Here is a 6698-nt window from a genome sequence, read left to right as displayed (position 1 = left end):
ACCCAGCCTCCACCAAGGAACATCCCTGGAAATTCAGCTACAGAGGATGCTACGCACGCGCATTTAGCAATTAAGGCATGTTTTCCAGCTTGACTCGCTTCCTCGGAGCAGTCAATCTCTCTCTCTCTGCTTTGATATTGCTTATTAAAAGTAGTTAGGGGCACACTCCTCCCTGGGTATTACTGCCTTTCTTGTTTCCCCAACTTCCATCCTGAACCACTCATTCTCACCTAACTGCACTGACAGGCCACTCCCGCAGCTGTTCCAGTCTACATCATGAGGCAAATGTGTTGGTGAACTCATCGGTGAATAAATCTCATTCAGAAAAATACACTTATTTTTCTTTGAAGTGGGATCAATTCCCCAGTCCAGCCCACAGATGACACAAGGGAATTTGTCATGTGCTACAGTATGGGGGCTGGAACAGCCATCTGGGATGGTGGTGTGGAGGAGGCAGCCATACAGCCACAATACACAGTGGCCTTACCAGTACTGCAGACCTGCTCCTCCCTGTGTCCTCTCGGAGAGGCACGCTGGAGGGACTTCCATGACAGCCAAAGGTAATCTAAGTACTGGAAGATATGTTTCTACTCTCCCATTCTTCCCTGCTCATGCATTCCTGTTGTTGGGGTCTCTACTGAGCCATTTCAGCTTGCTACATCAGCTGGTTGCTTCTGTCTAGTCAGCACTGCGAACTGTCTCAGTGCAGATCTTACAACTGCCAGAAAAGAAGGAGGCAGGAATGGGCAGCTGAGGATGGGATGGGGAGAGTGAGATCACAGCAGTGGTTAGATCAGCTCTCATGCCACTGCACTTAAGTCCAAGCCCTTCCTTGAACAGAGGATGATGTTCTTCATGCAGCCTTAGAAATTTCAGCCATTCTTTTTGAAATAACTCATCTCAAATTTCTTCCTGGTTATCTATCTATCAGAGAAACAACAGGTTCTCTCCAATTAATTTTGAAATATCTGGATCCAGACACAATCCTGGTGTATGTCTTGGTTTTCTCACAAATCTGGCCCTTTATGCTTATCTATTTTCAGCCGCTCACCAGTCAGTGTGCCAGGAACGGATGAGTCAAGACAGCATGTTAATGCTTTGGAAAGAGGTTGCACAAGCTCACTTTGTTACCGACAAAAGATGCCACTAGGAACCCAGAGCCCACCTGTTCTGCATTTGACACCACATTTCACATTGGTCATGGCTGGTGTTTTGGCAATGCCCATTGTGTAGCAAAGTGACCCCTCTGCTTAGAGATACCAGTGACTCCAAGAGTGAAACCCAAGCCCTGACACGTCCTAATGGAGACAACACTGTGGAGGGTGCTGGGACTGCAGCCCCAGGGCTCTCTGTAGCTTTGGCATCCATGAAGTCCACAGGCGCCTGGGCTCTCACAGTTGCTAGGAGGGTATGAAGTACAAAGGCAGAAAAGGGCACTGTTTCTCTTGCCTTCTGTGCACAAATGGGACTTAACTCTTTCTTTGCAGCCTACAAAGTGCCCCAGCAGCTGTGACTCCCATGAAGCTCTCTCAATTTACACCCTCTGAGAATCTGGCCAATTACAACAGTGAATACACATACATGGGAAACGAGACATATTTCAGAGTCACTCCCTGTCATTTTAATGCTCAACTAGTCATCTTCTCATAATACACTCCTATCCCACTTTCCTTAGGAAAAAAGGTATGTGCAATCATGTTGTGGATGTCTCCGTCTATGACCCCATCACCAATCAACATTTAAACCTATCTATCTCAAACAAACCCCAGAACTACTTCAAAGTTTGCATCAAAACAGTAGATAAGGTAGCGAGGCAGGTCTCATTCTAGTGTCACTCAGCAAAGTGAGTTTTGCTCTTCTGAGAAACCATAAAACCCATGAGGAGGGACAGGCACAAGTACATCTGCACCTCTCTTTCCAAGGTACCATTCTCAGCCATCCACCACAAAAGTGTCAGAAGCAAGAGTTCACAGGATTAGTTTTTCAGGCTGAAAGTTGGTTAGAGCCCTTTTTGATAAATTAGTGGTGGGTTTGACTCACAGTAGTGGTCCTCCTCCAAATAAGAGTGAATATCTACAGAAAGCTGCATAAACACTAATTGTGTTTATTCTGATTGGATGTGATCAAGTGTAAGTCCCTGTTCCAAACAGTTCTATAACCTAAGAGTTACCGTGAACACACATTCAATCCTCAGACAACAGCCAGCTAAGTAGATGAATCACAACAGCATCAAGCCTTTTAAAGCAATTTCAAAGCACTTCCTATTGCTTTCAAAGGTTAGGCAGAAACATAGATTTGTGCCCAGAAGTGCTTGGAAAAGGCCACAGAAACAGCAGGGTTTTTTTTCAGAACGTGAATACTTTATTCTCTGCCTATTTGTCAAGAGCAGCATCTTAATGCCTTCTGCTAAGAACAACGCACAACTGCTTCATGCTGTCTCTCAACCCCATATTCTGAATGGGAGTAGCATTGGTCTACCCAGAAGCTGCAAACAATTCAAGCACTATTATATACCATAACATCTCCATCAACCAGAACTGTGGGACTTGAGTATAGGCACAATGGCACCCATACTACTTGTAGGATCACTGCTGAAATGTGAGCAAACCCACTCCTCAACTTCACTTTCCTTTCCCAAATGGCTGTTCGTCTCTTTCTGAAGTTGAAGCCAGCTAGCCACGTTTTTTGTTAGTAGAAAGGATGCTGAAGAATCTGAAAAAAATGAAGCTCTACACTAAAGTAACAGTAGGCACAGCCATAATGCATGACAGTCATTGCCTCAAACAGCTTCTGGTCTAAAATAAGTATGTGTTTGTATTTATGTGGGTAAATTAATAGTTCTTCCATGTGCCTTCATTTTCCCCTCCCTGAGATCAGGCAGTTCTAGGACATCAGGTTTATCACAGATTAAAATGAAGGATCAGCTAGAGTGCCTACTCATTAAAATACCTGCAGCTGACCTCTGCCTGAGGGTAGCAGGTTTAAAATGAGGTATCACATGGTTTATGATGAGTCAGTGCAAGATCTAAGGCAAATCTGTTTGTTGGAGCATCAGGGTATGTAAAGAGAAGGTGGACTTTCTTTTATATTAATAGGCAACTACCTGTCTCTGCAGATCTGAGCTACTTCTGAAACACATCAGCTGCACAGAAGAGAAAAAGAAAAACACGTGCACTAGCTCCACATATCGTATAGGTCACAAAGGGTCAATTTTGCCTTTAAATTACTGTGTTCTGCTTACAAAACACCTGGTACGCAATCTGATTTCCACACAGACAAGCCGTTAGGATTGCTGTAAGATGTCTCTTCGTCTTAAAAAGGCCTTTATATTATTTCTTCTCCCTCATGCTCATGCCTGGCATATGCTGTCAGGAATAGATGTGGTTAAAGCAAGTAACTTTTATTTTATCTTTGACAACAAGTTTTTAAAAGCTCCTTAAAACCACAGGATCATGTTGCTGGAAGAGGCACAGGCAGAGAGCACACCTGCAGTTATGAAGGCAGCGAACAACAGCTGCAGGTTGGATGGTAGGTGACAACCTTCACAACCGACTTTGCTGCAGCCAGAAAAGCAACTGCCTGTATCATTCTGAACTGTAGCTTCGGCAGCTTGCTCAGAGCAACAGTGTATGCCAGTGTCAGAGAGTCCAGCTGGGAAATATTAACATGACAATGGATGCACTAATTGTCTGACTTGAAGTCCAGAACTCTTAGTCATAATCCTCATCCACCTAACCTCTGCTCACGGATCCAATTAGAGTCGGCAGTCTTCAGAAGTATTACTGTGAAAATAAATTGCTTTTGAGTTAAGTGTGGAATAGAGAAAAAATAGTGTCTTAAAAGGGGTGGTAAGAAACTGAAATACTTATCTTTTCTCATCCACAAAAATATTCTGCATCAGGCCAAACAAAATGTTTTGGTTTGTTTGCAGGGCTATTTCCCTTCTTCCACTTCTTTGTTTATCTGTAGTTAAATCTAGGTAAATTGGGTTTCAGCATCTCATCTGCAAGTACAAACAATAATAACGTTGTTGTCACCAGTAGACTAGTCAGCTCCATCTTGCAAAATCACCCTGTGGCAAAAGGACTCAAGAAAATGCAGACCAAAACAGGTCCTTGGGCAAAGACTCAAGCTTGGGATAGGACTTCTGATCTCCCATGAGAAACCCTTGCTTGGAACCGCATTTCCAAAGCAGCATTCATTGCCTGTAGGTCAGGATGACTCACACCCTTCAGGGTATATCCTGCACAATTCCCATGCGTTTTCACCGGTGCAGTCACAGCAGCAATCTGTTATCATTTATCCAGTTGGAATTTAGCAATCTGGAATTCTATCTAAAGCAACAAAACACAGCATGTGAGCCCTATGGGTAAATACATTATAATTCATGTAAATGAAATTGGCCAGAGCTTTATCCCAATGAAGGGAATACACAGCTCTTTCCCTCTCATCTTCTAGCTCTGAGGCCACCACAAAATTACTTTTTTAAGAGAGTGAGTGAATCCGCTCTTAGGTAGGAGTGGGAGCCTGTCTCAGTCATGTCTCCAGCACTCTGACAGTCACAGCGGGATCCTGATCTGGAGATCCATAAACAGTATGCTAACGTAAATAGCGATATTTGGGGAGGACTCCTGCATGCTTTGGCCATGAGGATTTTGTTTGGTTCTGGTTAGGGACTCTCAGTAGTGCTGGGGCTGAAGGGAAGGAAGGGCAGGGTTCCTGATGAAACTACAGCAGGGGCTGCTCTGTTGTTCTTGATAAGAAGAATGACAGCTGTGCCCACAACATCTGGTTTTCATTGAACCCTAGTGAGAGTTCCTTGCTGAGTCTCTTCCACCCCATATGTGGTGGTTTAATTGATGGAGCCTGAGAAGTTTTTAGGTCCAGCGTGGAATGCCGCCTTTCACTGTGATATGTGACTCCAGATACAGTAAGGCCTGGGTTGCTCAGAGTCCCCTTTTAAAAGCAATTCTTCTCAATATTGAATTTTGCATATATTGCCCTCTGTTGGCTCAAGCACACGATGAAGCTCCTTTTCTAGGCGAAAGCTCTGGAGCAGCATGCTAACAAAAATCTTCTTCTGGCTGAGTGACAGGGCTTGTGGGTTTTACAAAATGCGGGATCAAGCTAGCTGTAGCCTTGTGCATGCGTGTGCGCATAGCTTCCATCCCCCCATAGCCCTGCATTTAGGAATGCAGGCACAGCTCTTCAGCTAGAGGAGGAAGAGGGTCTGGAGACTTGGCGTCTCACAGTACTGCCGCCTGCACGTAAGAAGAGAGCCTTAAGAAGTGGCCAAAGGGGATAGTGGTTTGGTGAGCCAGGATGAAGAGGATGTTGCACACTCCGGAAGCAGCATGAAAAGCAATACAGAAAAGCCTGTAGGAGAGCTGGGCAAGTGGGAGACAAATTAGTCTTAATGTCTTTCAGCTTTGGTATGCAACTGCCAGAAATGCTTTGGTAAAAAGTGTCTCAAGGCTTTGTTTTCAATTCCAAAGCAAAAGAAAGATGGCAACCTGCACTATCAAATCTCCTCCTGCACGCAGCACAGCCAGAAAACACACCTTTCCACTCTCTCTCAGTCTCTTCCTACCTAAGGCATATAACTGACCCATGTGCTCAGACCAAAAAGCATTCAGCCCAGTTATCTTGTGCCTGACAGCAAATGGCAGCCAGGCCTAGGGAAACAGTCTAAACCCATTAGCTAGGAAAAGTGCTTTGCCTGGTTCTTAGTACTTACATGCTGCTGCTGCATAGAGCATTTCAGAATTATTTCCTGAACTGTTAGAAGGCCCAGGCATGAAGGCCTCCATCCTGGGCATACCAGGGCACACACTAGTGATGTGACATGAGAGTGGTAGTGCCAGGAGGGGACGGCCTTTCTTTGCAGTATGAACAAAACAGAAACACCAACCTGAGGATGTAGAGAGTGCAATGGATAACAACTGACCTGTAGAAAGAAGTGATGTGGGCAGACCCTGGGTGAGAGAGATCATTTAACCTCCAGTAGTACACCTCTCTTGAGAGGCTAAGATGTAAAGATCCAGGTTTTCAGAGCGAGAGCCCTGTGGCCCTTTGCCTGCTGTTGGCTAGGGTGGCAAACACCAGATTGGCATTCTCCTGATGAGGTACAGCAGCACATTTCACAGGAGTGCTGGAGAACTTCCTTTTTGTTACAACAGGCAAATATGGTGTTCTGTGAGTCGTAGACTAATATGACAGCTTCTTTCAGATTTGTGTCTTATTGCTTCTACCTGAAATAAGCCCCAAAGCTCCGCTCACCTGCCATCTATCACGAAAGATCCACCCTGGACAAGAAACTTCCTGTGTTGCAGCCAGTCTGGGGCTGTTGTGGAACAGTTTGGCCAGCTCGTTTATCCGTGCTGTCTGGCTGGCTGGCTAGTGTGCACAGAGTGGCTGACCCCTCGCTGCTGCCAAAAAGCTGAACTATGCTTAACTCTCCCTCAGCACAGTTCCTATCTTGGGTCTCTCTCACCTACCTGGCAGCCAGAGCACACAAACCTCTTGAAACTTAATTAACTTTCAAACTCTATGCGTATCTTTCAGTGGTGATTACTCTTGGCCAACATGTCATTAGGTTATTAGAGGGAGGAATAAGAGGCCTGATGAATGCATGGATAGGCAAGGCAAGATAAAACTAATTTCTCAAGGAAGCCAAAGGAAAACAAGCTGAAAGAAAA

Source organism: Merops nubicus, unplaced genomic scaffold, assembly GCF_000691845.1.
Source record: "Merops nubicus isolate BGI_N331 unplaced genomic scaffold, ASM69184v1 scaffold20546, whole genome shotgun sequence".
Classification (NCBI taxonomy): Eukaryota; Metazoa; Chordata; class Aves; order Coraciiformes; family Meropidae; genus Merops; species Merops nubicus.
The sequence above is the reverse complement of the archived record's forward strand: the minus strand, read 5'-3'. Positions refer to the sequence as shown.